This window comes from Bubalus kerabau, unplaced genomic scaffold (assembly GCF_029407905.1).
Source record: "Bubalus kerabau isolate K-KA32 ecotype Philippines breed swamp buffalo unplaced genomic scaffold, PCC_UOA_SB_1v2 scaffold_42, whole genome shotgun sequence".
NCBI lineage: Eukaryota > Metazoa > Chordata > Mammalia > Artiodactyla > Bovidae > Bubalus > Bubalus kerabau.
Genome location: NW_026577896.1, coordinates 144,753 through 162,846, shown reverse-complemented (window position 1 = coordinate 162,846; position 18,094 = coordinate 144,753).

Below are 18,094 nucleotides of genomic sequence, written 5' to 3'. Positions count from 1 at the left end.
TCCTTCCTCTCGAGATGAGGTCTGACTCCTCGGGTGCGTCTAAAATGCAACCCCGAGATCTCTGTCGCCCCTGGAGAGGAACATTAGGTCCTGGACACAAGCTTAGATGAGGTCGCTTTTGCCCTGAAGTGACTCGAGAGCAATCCCTAGCTCTCTCTCGCAACTCCAATGGAAGATTGGACTTCCCTGGGCCAACACAAGAGGAAGCCTGAATTCCCCATCGTAACTCGAGAATCCCGCCAAAACTCGAGAAAAACCACATGGTTACCCCATCATCGCAAGATGAGGCCCTTGCCCGCTACAGCGTCTAAAGAGAAGTCCCAGGTTTCTTCTTGAAGTGTTTGTGTGAAAACTTGGCACCCTTGATGCGATTCCAAAAGTTCCCCGACACCCTGGTCTCTCTCGAGGGGAACACCGAGGTTCCCGGTACGACTTCATCTGAGCCACTTCTCCCCTCCTGATTGCGACTGGAGGGTCGACTCCCGTGCTTTGTCTGGAAGGGGTTCCCAACCTTCCCGGCGCACCTCAGGATGAGGCCGGTCTAACGAGAATATTTGAGACATAGCTTCATGGGTGGTAACACATGCTGAAAGACCCCGATTCCCCGGTCCACTCTTGATAAGAACCCGATGCCCGACACCTCTTGAAAGGCAACCCTGTGGAAGAAGGCACAACACGAAGGGGCACTGACACCCTCGTGCATCGTCCGGAAAAACCCGCAGATTCCAAACACAGTTCGACAAGTTGCCTGTCACCCCGTGAATAACTCGAGAGGCAAGCGGAGTTCCATTCCTCCTTAAAAGACGAGGCCTGACTCTCCTGTCCCAACTCTGCAGGGACCCTGCGATCAGAGTCAGAAATGGAGACGAACCCTGAGGTTCCTGCCTCCACTCGAGATGAGGCCCTCTTCTATTGCACCAAACCCAGTGGAGTCCCGAGAGGGCCCTCCCAACTCCAGGGTATCCTTGACTTCTCAGAGGCACACTGAGAAGCTCCCTGAGGCCACCGGCACTAGTTGAGGGAACCCAGGGTTTACTGCCGTGACCCAAGAAACACCTTGAAAGTCCTTCTTTAACGGTTCTTGACGCCCGATACACCTTCCATGACTCTAGAGCAATGACGCGCTCCCCCTCGCAATGCGCATGGAGACCTGACTTCCCAAGCGCCACATGAGAGGCTCCCTGAGCTCCCCGTAGTACCTCATGAGAAACCCCACACTGGCGCTGCAGCTCGAGAAAACCCACGAGACGCCCCCTTCATCGCGAGATGATGGCCTTCTTTTCCTGCATGGCCTGGAGAGCAATCCCGAATCCTCTCTCCAAACTCCAAAGGAGGCTTGACTCCCTTTAGGCCACTCAGTGGGCTCCAAGAGATACCCGTCGCAACTCGAGAGGAGAGCGGAGTCCTTCGCTTCCCCTCGAGACAAGGACTGACTCCCCGGGTGCATCAGGAAAGCAAACTGAGATCCCTGTCCCCCCTGGAGACGAACATTATGTCCTGGACACAAGCCTAGATAAGGTCACTTTTGCCCTGCAGTAACTCAAGAGCAATCCCTAGCTCTCCCTCGCAACTCGAATGGAAGACTGGACTTCCCTGGGCCAACACAAGAGGAAGCCTGAATTTCCTGACCTAACTCGAGAATCCCGCCACAACTCGAGAAAAACGACGTGGTTAACCCGTCACCACAAGATGAGGCCCTTGCCAGGTACAGCGTCTCAAGAGAAGTCTCACGTTCCGTCTTGAAGTTTGAAACGGTACTTAGCACCTTTGATGTGACTCCAAAAGTTCCCCGACATCCCAGTTTTACTCGAGGGGAACATCGAGGTTCCCGGCACCACTTCATGTGAGCCCCTTCTCCCCTCCTGATCGGGACAAGAGGGTCGATTCACTTGCTTTGTCTGAAAGGGTTACCGACCTTCCTGGTGCACCTCAGGTTGAGGTCCGTCTCAAGAAGAAATTCGAGACGTAGGCTTGTGGGTGGTGCCACATGCCGAAAGACACTGATTTCCTGGTCTGCTCTTGATAAGAATCTGAAGGCTGGATACCTCTTCGAAGGCAACCCTGTGTATGAAGGCAAAAAACGAAGGGGAACTGACACCCCCATGCATCGTCCGGATAAAACCGCAGGTTCCACACACAGCTCGACAAGTGGCCTGTTATCCGGTAAACAACTCGAGAGTCCAGTGGAGTTCCATTCCTCCACACAAGACGAGGCCTGACTCTCCTGTCCTAACTCTGTAGGGACTCTGTGTTCAGAGTCAGAAATGGAGAGCAACCCTGAGGTTCCTGCTTCAAATCGAGAGGAGGCCCTCTTCTGACAAGGTCCAGCCTCGGCTGGTCCAGGGTTTTCGAAGGGGAGACAGAGTAGGCGACCTATTGATTTATTTATCGAAGATATAAAGAGTAATAGAATGAGGATAGCTCAGTAGGAAAATTTAGTGGAGAAAAGAAGCTGAGTAGCTTGGTTTATGCAGAAAATCAGTATAACCCGTGACACCAGGTTAGCTCTGACCACGGAGGCCGCAGGCTCCCTCTCGAATAGCGAAAAGTGCCCCACCTTAGACACCTTCTCAAGTGGTCTTCGAAGCCCAGGCAAATAAATGGTCGCAGAGGATATCCGCGCTCCAGATGGACACTCATCTGAAAATTGAGGGGAAGAATGACATTAGGAGACTAAGCGTTGGCAATCAAGGCCCGTAGCTTTATTTTCAACAGGGGTTTTTATACCCTAAGTTACACATAGAGGATAATGGGGATGCAAAAACAGCAGCCTTTGATCCTTATCAAAAACCAGAGTTTCTGTCCTGCAAATGTATTGTATACAAATGGTTTAGGTGATTTACATCATCTTCTAGCCAGAAGACCTATTAACATTTTATGACTCTTGACAAAGACTTATCAACCGTAAGACTTATTTTCTCTAAGAGTAATTATTTTAAGGTTTGGCCCCATCTTTCGAAGATAAAATTGCATTCCTATAGGGCAGATGTGTAATGGGCTTACAACATAGGAAATAATTTATTACCTTAAGGGTCTAAAGTTAGTAACACCAAGGCCACTACTTATTTCTTCTACATACCAACTATATTAATTAATACACATTCAAGGATACAATTCAGGGGATGTGGAAACTTGGCAACAAGCATTGGTTCATCAATGAAATATTTTACTAGTTTTATTCTGACAGTTTCTAACTCTCTGAGAGGCTCTAAGCTATTTGAATATCTTAAGCTTCCCGTGCCTCTCGAGGCTCGGAGACTGTAAACAATTGTATGCATTGCTGTAGGAGACCGGGTAAACTTGTCAGGCGAGTTAGAGAGCCATCTGACGTGTTTGGATTTAAACACTCCTAATTGCCCAGGAACTTTATTAATTGGAGCTGTAAGTTAGCTCTTTGACAGAGAGAGTGAGATGGTGGTGGGGGACAGCCCCCAGTAAAGTCAGAGGTGAGAGCACAAAGCAATAAAGTAGGCAGACTCCGGTTTTGGGGTGTAGATGCTCAAGAATATCCGGGAGGACTCCCGAGGCTCGATCCCGCCTTTGTGTATGCCCAGCCTCCTTCCTCATGACCTTTGTCACGAGTGGAATGTCTCTCGCCGGCTCCCGGCATCTCCCCGTTTTTTATTTCTTAAAACAGCCAGATGTAGCTCAGTCGCGAGCCTCTGAATACTCTGCCGAAGAATCCTGACAATACAAGGAAGAATGATTATGAGAAGCAGAATTAAAGCAGCCACCGCAGCATAGCTAAAGACATTAGACAGAATATTCTTTCCTGAGATGTAGTTAGGGAAAGTATGGAAGAAATCATTTGCTGTTCCCGCAGCAGTAAAATCTAATCGGGAGTGCTCCATGGTTGCTATTTGATAGTGAAGTTTCCCTACGTCTCAACCAATGTCAGAGCTGTTCCAGATACCTGACATATGGTTTTTAATCTTTTCCCATTCAAAATCTGTCTCATTTACTTTCAGGGGTGTTACACATATCCACCGATAGTCAGCATGACAAGACAATGCCATTTTCACCTTTAAAGCCTGCAATTCAGTCCCAATATGTATTACTGCTTCCTCTAGGGCGTCTACCCTCATTTCTAATTTTCTCTCTATAGCTTCCTGTGTTGCCAATGTTAAAGAAACATTTTTGGACATAGAATCAACATATTGAGCAGTATGTACTTGTTGAGTCAATGATATTGCTGCCACAGTAACAGAAGTGATTGCACTTATCAAAGCTGCTGTTCCCAAGATAATTAAGCCCACAAACCGTCGTGTTTGCATTAAATCCTGTAGTTGTTGTAATACAGCAAGACCATAATTCAATAAGTGGTTACATCATAAGATAAGGTGGATGTTGTAGCATTACAAAGGAGCAAACATTATATTGAGGGTTTAAACAAGATGAACCAGGGAGCAGCTGTAGGCGTCAGCCCGGGGGAGCAGTGTCCCCAGCATCAGGAGGCAGAACGCGAGCGGCAGGCTGTGGGCCAAGGCGCCTATGGTGGGCGGAGGGGCAGGGTTCGTGGTTTAGGGCTAGCCGCCACCGCTTGGGCTCAGGGCGGTCCCTTCTCGCCGGTGGGGCCATGCTGGTCTGGACGGCACTCCGCGGGCGCGCTTTCCTCTCTGGCCCTCACTCGCTGCACAGACTTCTTTGCTCTAGGTCACGGGGTGCAGAGAGGTGGGTGAGAGGCGCTGCTGGTGGCACGGAGGCGAGAGCTGGCTGGGGGAGGGGGAGCGAGCGAGTGCGCGCGCCGCGAACCTGGTCTTTGGGGAATGTGACATGACGAATTTGTCTGAGATCCAAACCGGAGAATCTGCATTCTGTAGAAATATACAAGCATACCCCCTCCCACAAGTTAGCAACACATCTGGCCTTTTTCACTCTCCCGTAAGGAGGCCTTTTTACTTGACCAGGGGCCGAGTCGTAGCCTGTAATTCAGGCATCTAGTGTCTCATCATTGTAGTCTGCCCCTGTGTGTTTACGTTTAAGTGATTAATTACAATTGGAACATAACTTCACTATTTGTCTAGCTGTTTCCCTATGGATATGTTAATTTAGGTCTAATGTTTAGTTTAGGTCTCTGTATAAATTTAAGTAATAAATGTATAACCTCCTTATCTCATTTTGGTATACAGGTATACAGATATACCTAAATGCAAAATGCATTTATATATGTATTTATATATGGCAACAAGTATAAAGTTATTGACATATAATATATATAAATCAATATACTTGAATTAATCTTTATAATTAATATATTAATTAATATATATTACAACAATACAACACATACACAGCTAATACCAACCAACACAAGCCAATATACTGTAATAATACATGTCACACATTTATAATTATACAGTATATAGAACATATATCATCACAGCACATCAATCCATACCAATTAATATCAGCCACACACACATTATATTACTGCCATATATATTTAATTATACAGTATATATATATGTGTGTGTATATAGTATGCATATTAATTTATATACAAATTAATTAAGTATAGATCTATAAATAGAATTAGGTATATCTTTATTATATTTTATTTATACCCATACCTAATTAGGCAAACTGTAATTAGGCAAATACATTTATATTATGTATTTATAACAATATATAAAGTATTGTTAAATGTACCACCTGTACAGCATCTCCACCCCACATACCACTTTCTCTAATCCCACCAACTCATTTTCAGTATTATGTGTTGGCCAGGAGCTGGGCCAGTCTTTCCCAGCAATGTTAAGAGACGTCTGTTCCTGTGTCTAATAGCCCTGGCGTTTTATTCTCTTGAATTAAAAGATCTTTTAAAGGCCTTGGAACTGTAATTTCCTGCACCCAAAAGGCTAGATCACTAGATCCAAATGTTTTGTGGCTCTTAGATTGAGAAGTCAAGTTTTTCCTTGTCTGATAGTAAGGTAAAAATAAAAGCTGTGTTACTCTTTGACCTTTATTAATTTGTACAGTTTTGATAGGCAGTGAGATCAAGACTTTAATTTCTCAATATCATCAGAATCTACTACACCATGCACCAGCGAAATTTCTTTTCTTTCTTTTTTTTTTATTTAATTTTTTTTTAAAAGAAAGCAAGCTACGCCCCAGGACAAATCTTACAATGTCCTCAGATAGGGGGCCAGCCACTCCGGTTGGAATTGGAGTAAGCGGCACATCAGGGGTTAATATTGTTATTAAATCTCCTTGCCTTTTCGCTTTTCTCCTAGCCTGGGTGAGACCCCCCTGAGGGAGTTTTCTCCAAGGAGCACGCTCTGAATATTGTGTACTAAAAGCTCCTTTGTTTAAAAAACTTTTTATCTTCCTCAGTCTTAGGCAACACTTTGGGAGGCTTTGGGGGCAAAGTGGGGAACTCCTGGGTCCTGGGAGGCACAATCGAAGGCGGTGGCAGTCGCCTTAAATCAGAAAGTGGTGGATAAGTTTTTTAAAGATTTGCGCAGAGGGGGAGGGAGCTCGCCAGGGCTCTCGGCCGCAGCGTCCTGTAAGCCCTCTCCTTCCTCGGGAGGTAGACCACTTTCTCCCTCCTTTTTTTTTTTCAATGGCAGAAAATATGATCTGTGCAGTAAATGGAGACTCACCACCATCCACCTCTATAGCCTCCCCCATAGTCTATTTAACAGCCTCGTGACGGAGGTCCAGGACATTTCTAATCATATTCCACAGTCAATAAATATTTGTCTATTCTTAGATGCAGAGAAATCCATTTTTAATTTTTTTTTTAATTTTAGAGAATATTTTTATTTATTTTGTAACCTCTTTACCCTGGCTAAACTGCAGAGGGGACTAGAAAAGAAGCCTCAAGGTGAGGATCAAGTTCATCCTTGGGACTAGAGAAAATCCTTCTCCGGGAAACTCCTAGCGGTGGCCCTTTACCCCGACATGGAGGAGGAGGCATAGGGGGATGGGAGCGTTCCGAAGTTTTCCTCTTCTGTTCCGGAGATCCTTTAACTGTTTGGTAACTAAATCTTACGAACTGTCTGATCGGGGATGTTTCCCTCAACCTCCTAGGAGCGGATGGTCTGATTAGGGATGTTTTCTTAAACTTTTAGGAGCATCTTTAGCTTAAAAAAAAAATCCTCATTAGAATGGCATCGAGCTGCTGTTTCCTCTAAACCTTTTTCAAATTGAGGGGAGAGCTGATCTTTCTTTTCATCCCTATCTTTGACATGCTCATTGGCAGTCATAGCGGCTAGCCATTCATTTAGCTGTCGATAGCTAGGTATAGCCTCTTCATTTTCACTTTTCTTTATAACAGGTACCTTTTCAGATTTGCTTTTTTGTTTAACAGGTAGTTTTCCAACTTTACTTTCCTCTTTAACAGGTACCTTTTCAAATTCATGAGCTGGATCTAAAACATCTCTAGTCATATTCCACAGAGGAAAGGTGTAAGTAGGGATTTTTTCCAAACCTTGCTGAGCACAATAAGCTCTTAGCTGTTTTCCTAGTTTTTTCAAGATATCTAGGTTAACAGTGCCTTGTTGTAGAAACCAAGGGCAGTGGTCTTGTACAAATGTAAAAAATGATTGAATGGAAGATTTTTTAACCTTGATTCTTCTTTTACTTAATAACTGTAAAATTACTCCTATAAAGAGCTGTCTTTCATTTGATTCAGTGTTGCCCATGTCAGAAACTTAAGGATAGTAAAAGATTTTGCTTTTAGCTATCTAAAGATTAGGCCTTTTTTGTCAGCCTTTTTAGAAACCGTTTTTTCTCTCTAACTCTTCAACACTTCCCACTCCTCTCGCCCTGTCTATTCTACAGGGGGATCTGCAGCCCCCTAAGTGGGATCCTATCTGTCCCAACAACTGAACACTGGGGGAATGGGGTTGGGGATTTACCTTCGAAATGCCTGTCTCGGGCGCCACCTGCAGAGGGCCAGCCCCAGCTGATCCAGGGTATTCGAAGGGAAGATGGAGTAGGCGACCTATTTATATATTTATTTATTCATCAAAGATATAAAGAGTAATAGAATGAGGATAGCTCAGTAGGAAAATTCAGTGGAGAAAAGCAGCTGAGTAGCTTGGTTTACGCGGAAAATCAATATAACCCGTGACACCAGGTTAGCTCTGACCACGGAGGCTGCAAGTGCCCTCTAGAATAGAGGAAGGTGCCCCACCTTAGACACCTTATCAAGTGGGTCTTCGAAGCCCAGGCAAATAAATGGTCGCAGAGGATATCCACGCTCCAGATGGACACTCATCTGAAAATTGAGGGGAATAATGACATGGGGAGACCAAGCGTTGGTGAGCAAGGCCCGTAGCTTTATTTTCAACACAGGTTTTAATACCCTAAGTTACATATAGAGGATAATAGGGGATGCAAAGTCAGCAGTCTTTAATCCTTATCAAAAACCAGGGTTTCTTTTCTGCAGATTTATCATATAAAAATGGTTTAGATGATTTACATCATCTTCTGGCCAGAAGACCTATTAACATTTTATGACTCTTGACAAAGAGTTATCAACCATAAGAGTTATTTTCTCTAAGAGTAATTGTTTAAGGTTTGGCGCCATCTTTCGAAGATAAAATTGCATTCCTATAGGGAGGATGTGTAATGGGTTTACAACAAAGAAAAGAATTTATTACCTTAAGGGTCTAAAGTTACCAACATCAAGGCCACTACTTATTTTTTCTACATACCAACTATATTAATTAGCACACATTCAAGGATACAATTCAGGGGATGTGGAAACTTGGCAAAAAGCATTGGTTCATCAATGAAATCTTTTACTAGTTTTATTCTGACAGTTTCTAACTCTCTGAGAGGCTCTAAGCTATTTGAATATCTTAAACTTCCCGTGCGTCTCGAGGCTGGGAGACTGTACACAATCGTATGCATAGCTGTAGGAGACCGGGTAAACTTGTCAGGCGAGTTAGAAAACCATCTGAGGGGTTTGGATTTAAACACAACTAATTGCCTAGGAACATTATTAGTTGGAGCTGTAAGTTAGCTCTTTGACAGAGAGAGTGAGATGGTGGTGGGGGACATCCCCAGTAATGTCAGAGGTGAGAGAACAAAGCAATAAAGAAGGCAGACTTTGGTTTTTGGGGGTAGATGCTGAAGAATATACGGGGGAACTCCCGGAGGCTCGATCCCGCCTTTGCGTATGCCGAGACTATTTCCTCATGACATTTGTCACGAGTGGAATGTCTCTCGCTGGCTCCCGGCAATCTTCCATTGCACCAAACGCAGTGGAGTCCCGAGAGGCCCCTCCCAACACCACAGTATCAGTGTCTTCTCAGAGGCACCCTGAGCAACTCCCTGAGGTCACCGGCACAAGTCGAGGGAACACAGGGTATCCTGTCGCAACCTGAGAAAGACCTCAAGAGTCCGTCTTCAACGCGTCTTGAGGCCGGATTCCCCTACCATGACTCGAGAGCAATGACACGCTCCCCCTCGCCATGCGCATGGACACCTTACTTCCCTGGCGCCACATGAGAGGCTCCCTGAGCTCCCCGTCATACCTCGTGAGAAACCCCACACTGGCGCCACAGCTCGGGAAAACCCACGAGACGCCACTGTCATCGCGAGATTGGGGACTTCTTTTCCTGCCTGACCTGGAAAGCAATCCCTGGTCCTTTCTCCAAACTTCACAGGAGGCTTTACTCCCTTTAGGCCACTCAATGGGCTCCAAGAGATACCTGTCGCGACTTGAGAGGAGAGCAGAGTACTTTGTTTCCCCTCGAGATGAGGCCTTACCTCGGGTGAGTCTGGAATGAAACCCCGAGATCCCTGTTGCCCCTGGAGAGGAACATTATGTCCTGGACAAAAGCCTAGATGAGGTCTATTTTGCCCTACAGTGACTCGAGAGCAACACCCATCTCTCCCTCGCAATTCGAATGGAAGATTGGTCTTCACTGGGCCAACACAAGAGGAAGTCTCAATTTCCCGTTGTAACTCGAGAATCCCGCCGCAACTCTTAAAAACCACGTGGTTCCCCATTCATCACAATATGAGGCCTTTGCCCGCTACAGAGTCTCAAGAGAAGTCCCATGTTTCTTCATAAAGTTCGAAATGCTACTTGGCACCCTTGATGCAACCCCAAAAGTTCCCCAATATACCGGTCTCACTCCAAGGGAACACCGAAGTTCCTGGCACCACTTCACTTGAGCCCCTTCTCCCCTCCTGATCACGGCAGGAAGGTCGATTCCCCTGCTTTGTCTAGAAGGGGTTCCCGACCTTCATGGCGCACCTCAGGATGAGGCCAGTCTCACGAAGAAATTCGAGACGTAGCCTCGTGTTGGTGCCACGTGCCGAAAGACCCCGATTTCTCGGTCTTGCTCTTGATAAGAACCCGATGCCCGGACACCTCTTCTAAGGCAACCCTGTGGATGAAGGCACTACACGAGGGGGCACTGGCAACCCTGTTCATCGTCCGGAAAATCCCACAGGATCCACATACAGCTCCACAACTGGCCTGTCACCCCTTAAACAACGAGAGAGGCAAGCGGAGTTCCCTTCCTCAGACAAGACGAGGCCTGAGTATCCAATCCCAACTCTGCAGGCACGCTTCGATCTGAGTCAGAAATGGAGAGGGAACCTGAGGTTCCTGCCTCAACCCAAGATGAGGCCCTCTTCCATTAAAACAAACCCAGTGGAGTCCCGAGAGGCCACTCCCATCTCCACAGTATCTCTGACTTCTCATAGGCATTCTGAGAAGCTCCTTGTGGCCACCGGCAAACGTCGAGGGAAATAAGGGTTTCCTGCCACAACCGAAGAAAGACCTCGAGAGTCCTTCTTCAATGTGTCTTGAGGTCAGATTCCCCTACCATGGCTCGAGAGCAATAACGCGCTCCCCCTCGCCTCGCACATGGAGACCTGACTTCCCTGGCACCACAGGAGAGGCTCCCTGAGCTCCCTGTCGTACCTCGTGTGAAACCTCACACTGGCGCCGCAGCTCGAGAAAACACACAAGACCCCTCCGTCATCGCGAGATGAGGGCCATCTTTTCCTGCATGGCCTGGAGAGCAGTCCCAAGTCCTCTCTCCAAACTTCACAGGAGGCTTGACTCCCTTTAGGCCACAAAGTGGGCTCCAAGAGGTGCCCGTCACAACTCGAAAGGAGAGCGGAGTCCTTTGCTTCCCTTCGACACGAGGCCTGACTCCCTGGGTGAGCCTGGAATGCAAACCTGAGATCCCTGTGGCCCTTGGAGAGGAACAATAGGTCCTGGACACAAGCCTAGATGAGGTCTCCTTTGCCCTGCAGTGACTCGAGTGCAACCCCCAGCTCTCCCTCGCAACTCGAATGGATGATTGGACTTCCCTGGCCCAACACAAGAGGAAGCCTGAAATCCCCGTCGTAACTCGAGAATCCCGCCGCAACTAGAGAAAAACCACGTGGCTCCCCCGTCATCGCAAGATGAGGCCCTTGGCCGCTACAGCGTATCAAGAGAAGTCCCACGTTCCATCCTGAAGTACAAAACGGTACTTGGCACCCTTGATGCGACCCCCAAAGTTCCCTGACATACCGGTCTCACTCGAGGGAAACACCAAAGTTCATGGCACCACTTCCTGTGAGCCCCTTCACCCCTCCTGATCGCTACAGGAGGGTCGACTCCCATGCTTTGTCTGCAAGGGGTTCCCGACATTCCCCGCCAACCTCCGGATGAGGCCGGTCTCATGAGGAAATTCAAAAAGTAGCCTCATGGTTGGTGCCACATGTTGAAAGATCCCGAATTCCCGGTCCACTCTAGATAAGAACCTGACGCCCGGACATCTCTTCGAAGGCAACCCTGTGGATGAAGGCACAACACGAAGGGACACTGACATCCCCATGCATCGTCTGGAAAAACCCGCCGATTCCACTCACAGCTCCAAATGTGGACTGTCACCCCGTGAACAACTCGAGAGGCAAGTGAAGTTGCATTCCTTCACACAAGACGAGGCCTTACCCTCCTGGCCCAACTCTTCAGGGACCCTGTGATCGGAGTCAGAAATGGAGAGGAACCCTGAGGTTCCTGCCTCAACTAGAGAAGAGGCCCTCTTCCATTGAACCAAACTCAGTGGTGTCCCGAGAGACCCCTCCCAACACCACAGTATCCCTGAATTCTCAGAGGCTCCCTGAGAAGCTACCTGAGGTCACTGGCACAAGTCGAGGGAACCCAGAGTTTCCTGAAGTAACCCGAGAAAGACTTGGAGAGTCCTTTTTCAACGTCTCTTGATGCCCGATTCCCCTACCATGACTCCAGAGCAAGGACGCGCTCCCCTCGCCACAAGCAGGAAAACTGACTTCCCTAGTACCACACAAGAGGCTCCCTGAGTACCCCATCGTACCTCGTGAGAAAACCCACAGTGGCGCCGCAGTTCGAGAAAAACCACAAGATGCCCCCGTCAAGGAGAGATGGGGGCCTTCTTTTCCTGCCTGACCTGGAGAGCAATCCCTGTTCCTCTCTCCAAACTTCACAGGAGGATTGACTCCCTTTAGGCCACTCAGTTGGGTCCAAGAAATACCCGGTGCGACTCGAGAGGAGAGCGGAGTCCTTTGCTTCCCTGGAGACGAGGCCTGACTCCCCGGGTGAGTTTGGAATGCAACCCCGAGATCCCTGTCGCCCCTGGAGTGGAACATTATGTCCTAGACACAAGCCTAGATGAGGTCTATTTTGCCCTACAGTGATCGAGAGCAACCTCCATCTCTCCCTCACAATTTGAATGGAAGATTGGGCTTCCCACGGTCAACACATGAGGAAGTCTGAATTTCCCATCGTAATTCGAGAATTCAGCCTCAAGTCTTAAAAACCATGTGGTTCCCCCTTCATCGCAATATGAGGCCCTTGCCAGCTAGAGTCTCAAGAGAAGTCCCACATCCCATCTTAAAGTTCGAAATGCTACTTGGCACCCTTGATGCGACCCCAAAGTTCCCCAACATACCGGTCTCACTCCAGGGGAACACCGAAATTCCCGGCGTCTCCAGGGAAGTCCCATGTTCTGTCCTTAAGTGCGAAATGGTACTTGACACCCTTGATGCGACCGCAAAAGTTCCCCGACACGCTGAGTTCCCTCGAGGGGAACACCAAGGGTCCCGGCACCACTTCATCTGAGCCCCTTCTCCCCTCCTGATCACGACAGGAGAGGCGATTCCCCTGCTTTCTCTGGAAGGGGTTCCCGGCCTTTCTGGTGCACCTCAGGATGAGGCCGGTCTCAGGAGGAAATTCGAGACTAGCCATGTGTGAGGTGCCACGTGCCGAACGACACCGATTTTCCGGTCCGCTCTTGATAAGAACCCGATGCCCGGACACCTCTTTGAAGGCAACCCTGTGAGTGAAGGCACAACACGAAGGGGCACTGACACCCACGTGCATCATCTGGAAAAACCCGCAGGGTCTACACACAGCTCGACAAGGGGCCTGAGACTCCCGGAACAACTGGAGAGGCAAGCAGAGTTCCATTCCTCCACACAAGACGAGGCCTGACTCTCCTGTTCGAACTCTGCAGCGAAACTGCGATCCGAGTCAGATCTGGCGCAGGAGAAGTCAGGAGAGGAAACATGAGTTTCCTGCCTCCAATCGAGATGAGGCCCTCTTCCATTGCACCAAACCCAGTGGAGTCCCGAGAGGCCCCTCCCAAGCACAGTATCCCTGACTTCTCAGAGGCACCCTTAGACCTTCCTGAGATCACCGGCACAAGTCGAGGGAACCAAGGGTTTCCTGCCCCAACCCGTAAAAGACCTCGAGAGTCCTTCTTCAACGCGTCTTGAGGTGTGATTCCCCTACCATGACTCGAGAGCAATGACGCGCTCCCCCTAGCCACGCGCATAGAAACCTGACTTCCCTGGCGCCACAGGAGAGGCTCCCTGAGCTCCCCATTATACCTCGTGAGCAACACCACACTGGAGCCGCAGCTCGAGAATACCCACGAGACGCCCCAGTCCTCACGAGATGAGGGCCTTCTTTTGCTGTATGGCCTGGAGAGCAATCCTGAGTCCTCTCTCCAAACTCCACAGGAGGCTTGACTCATTTTAGGCCACACAGTGAGCTCCAAGATATACCCGTCGGGACTCGAGAGGAGAGCGGTGTCCTTGGCTTCCCCTCGAGACGAGGCCTGATTCCTAGGGTGAGTCGAGAATGCAATGCCGAGATCGCTGTCGCCCCAGCAGAGGAACATTAGGTCCTGGACACAAGCCTAGATGAGGTCTATTTGGCCCTGCAGTGTCTTGAGAGCAATCCCCAGTTCTAACTCACAATTCGAATGAAAACTGGACTTCCCTGGGCCAGTTGAACAGGAAGCCTGAATTCCCCGTCGTAACTCGAGAATCCCGCCGCAACTCAAGAAAAACCACGTGGTTCCCCCGTCATCGAAAGATGAGGCCCTTGCCCGCTACAGCGTCTCAAGAGAAGTCCCACGTTCCTTATTGAAGAGCGAAAAGTTACTTGGAACCCTTGATGCGACCCCAAAAGTTCCCCAACATACCATTCTCACTTGAGGAGAACACCGAGGTTCCCGGCACCACTTCATCTGAGACTCTTCTCCCCTCTTGATCGCGACAGGAGGTTCGATTCCCCTGCTTTGTCTGGAAGGCGTTCCCGACCTTCCTGGCGCACATCAAGATGAGGCCAGTCTCACGAGGAAATTCGAGACATAGCCTCGTGGGTGGTGCGGCATGCCAAAAGACCCCGATTCCCTGGTCCGCTCTTGATAAGAACCCGATGGCAGAACCCAACTCGAAGGCAATCCTGTGGATCAAGGCACAACACGAAGGGGCAGTGACACCCCGGTGCATCGTCCAGAAAAACCCGCAAGTTCCACATACAAATCAACAAGTGGCATGTCACCCCATGAACAACGCGAGAGTCAAGCGGAGTTCCATTCCTCCACACAAGACGAGGCCTGACTCTCCTGTCCCAACTCTGCAGGGACTCTGCGATCCGAGTCAGATCCGGTGCATTCGAAGCCAGGAGAGGAACCCTGAGGTTCCTGCCTCAACTTGTCATGAGGCCCTCTTCCATTGCACCAAACCCAGTGGAGTTCCGAGAGGCCCCTCCCAACTCCACAGTGACCCTGACTTCTCAGAGGCACGCTGAGAAGCTTCCTGAGGTCACTGGCACAAGTCTATGGAACCCAGGGTTTCCGGCTGCAACCCAGGAAAGACCTCGAGAGTCCTTCTTTAACACGTCTTCAGGCCCAATTCCCCTACCATGACTCGAGAACAATGACGGGCTCCCTCTCACCACGTGCATAGAGACCTGACTTCCCTGGCACCACGTGAGAGGCTCACTGAGCTCCCAGTCTTACTTCGTGAGAAACCCCACACTAGCGCCACAGCTCGAGAAAACCTACGAGACGCCCCAGTCATTGGGAGATGAGGGCCTTCATTTCCTGCATTGCCTGGAGAGCAATCCCGTGTCCTCCCTCCAAACACCAGAGGAGGTTTGACTCCCTTTAAGCCACTCAGTGGGCTCCAAGACATACCCGTCCGACTCGAGAGGAGAGCAGAGTCCTTTGCTTCCCCTCGAGACGAGGCCTGACTCCAAGGTGAGTCTGGAATGCAACCCCGAGATTTCTTTTTAGCCTTGACATGAACATTAGGTCCTGCACACAAGCCTTGGTGGGGTCTCTTTTGCCTTCAGTGACTAGAGTGCACCTCCAGCTCTTCCTCAAATCTCGAATGGAAGATAAGACTTTTGTGGGCCAACACAAGAGGAAGCATGAATTCCCTGTGGTAACTCAAATATCCCACCGCAACTAGAGAAAAACCAAGTGGTTCCGCAGTCATTCCAAGATGAGGCCCATGCCCGCTGGAGCACACCAAGAGAAGTCCAACGTTCCATTTTGAAGAGTGAAACGGTACTTGGAACGCTTTATGCGACCCCAAAAGTTACCCGACATACCTGTCTCACTTGAGGGAAACACCGAGGTTCCCAGCAGCACTTCATCTGAGCCACTTCTCCCCTCCTGATCGCCACAGGAGGGTCGATTCCTCTGCTTTGTCTGGAAGAGTTTCATGACCTTCGCTGCACACTTCAGGATGAGGCCGGTTTCATGAGGAAATTCGAGACAACCCACGTGGGTGGTGCTAAATGCTGAACGACCCCGATATCCCGGTCCGGTCCGCTCTTCATAAGAACCCGATGCCCGGACACCTCTCCAAAGGCAACCCTGTGGATGAAGACACAAAACGAAGGGTCACTGACACCCCCGTGTATCGTCTGGAAAAACCTGCAGATTCCACACACAGTTTGACAAGGGGCCTGAAACCCCATGAATAACTCGAGAGGCAAGCGGAGTTCCATTCCTCAGAAAAGACGTAGCCTGACTCTCCTGTCCCAACTTTGCAGGCACCCTGATGTCGGAGTCCGAAACAGAGAGGAAGTGTGAGGTTCCTGCCTCCCCTCGAGATGAGCCCCTCTTCCATTGCGACAAACCCAGCGGAGTCCCGAGAGGCACCATCAACTCCACAGTATCCCTCAACTCTCAGAGACACCCTGGGAAGTTCCCTAAGGTCCCCGGCAGAAGACGAGGGAAACGACTTTTTCCCGCCACAACCCGAGAAAGACCTCGTGAGTCCCTCTTCAACGCGTCTTGAGGCCCTAGTCCCCTCCCATTACTCGAGAGTCACAACGCGCTCCTCCTCGCTACTCGCAGGGAGACCTGACTTCCCTGGCGCCGCACGAGAGGCTCCCTGAGATCCTCGCCGTGCCTCGCGAGAAAACCCCCACGGGTGCCGCAGTTCTAGGAAACCCCTGAGACGCCCCCGTCCTCACGAGGTGAAGGGCCTTCTTTTCCTGCATGGCCTGGAGAACAATCCCGAGCCCTCTCTCCAAAATGAAGAGGAGGCTTGACTCCATTGACGCCACTAGGGGGCTCCAAGAGATCCGCGTCGCGACTCGGGAGGACAGCAGAGTCCTTTGCTTCCCCTCGAGACGAGGCCTGACACCCAGGGAGATCCTGGAATGCAACCCCGAGATCCCTGCCTTCCCTGGAGAGGAACATTAGGTCCCGGACACACGCCTTGATGAGGTCTCTTTGGCCCTGCAGTGACTCGAGCGCTACCCCCAGATTTCCCTCGCTACTTGAATGGGAGATGGGGTTTCCCAAGGCCAACCCAAGAGGAAGCCTGAAATCCTCGTCGAAGCTCGAGAATCCCGCCGCAACTCGAGAAAAACCACGTGGTTTCAACGTCTTCGCAAGATGAGGCCCTTGCCCGGTACGGCGTCTCAAGGGAAGTCCCATGTTCCGTCGTGAAGTGAGACATGGTACCTGACGCCCTTCATGCGACATCCAAAAGTTCCCCGACATGCCGGATTCCGTTGAGCGGAACACCGAGAGTCCCGGCACCACTTCCTCTGAGCTCCTACTCCTCTCCTGTTCGCGACAGGAGAGTTGATTCCCCTGCGTGGTCTGGAAGGGGTTCCCGGCCTGCACGGCGCCCCTCGGGATGAGGCCGGCCTCGCGAGGAAATTCGAGACAAGCCCCGTGGCTGGTGCCCCATGTTGAACGACCCTGATTTCCCGGTCCGCAGTTGAGGAGAACCCGATGCCCGGACACCTCTTCGAAGGCCACCCTGTGAGTGAAGGAACAACACGAAGGGGCACTGACACTCCCGTGCATCGTCGGGAAACACCCGCGGTTTCCACACACAGCTCCACGAGGGGACTGAGACTCCCTGAGCAACTCGAGAGGCAAGCGGAGTTCCCTTCCTCAGACAAGACGAGGCCTGACTCTCCTGCCCCAACGCTGCAGGGACACTGCTGTCGGAGTACAAAAAGGAGAGGAAGCCTGAGGTCCTGTCTCCCTTCGAGATGAGGCCCTCTTCGATTGCGCCAAACCCAGAGGAGTCCTGAGATGGCCAACCAACTCCACAGCATCCCTCACCTCTAAGAGGAACCCTGGGAAGTTCCCTCAGGTCACCGGGAGAAGTCGAGGGAAACGAGGGTTTCCCGCCGCAAGCCGAGAAAGACCTCGAGAGTCCTTCTTCTACACGCCTTGATGCCCTAGTCCCCTCCCAGGACTCGAGAACAATGACGCGCTCCCCCTCGCCACGCTCATGGAGACCTGACTTCCCTGGCGCCGCACGAGAGGCTCCCTGAGAACCTCGTCGTGCCTCGTGAGAAAAGCCCCACGGACGCCGCAGCTCG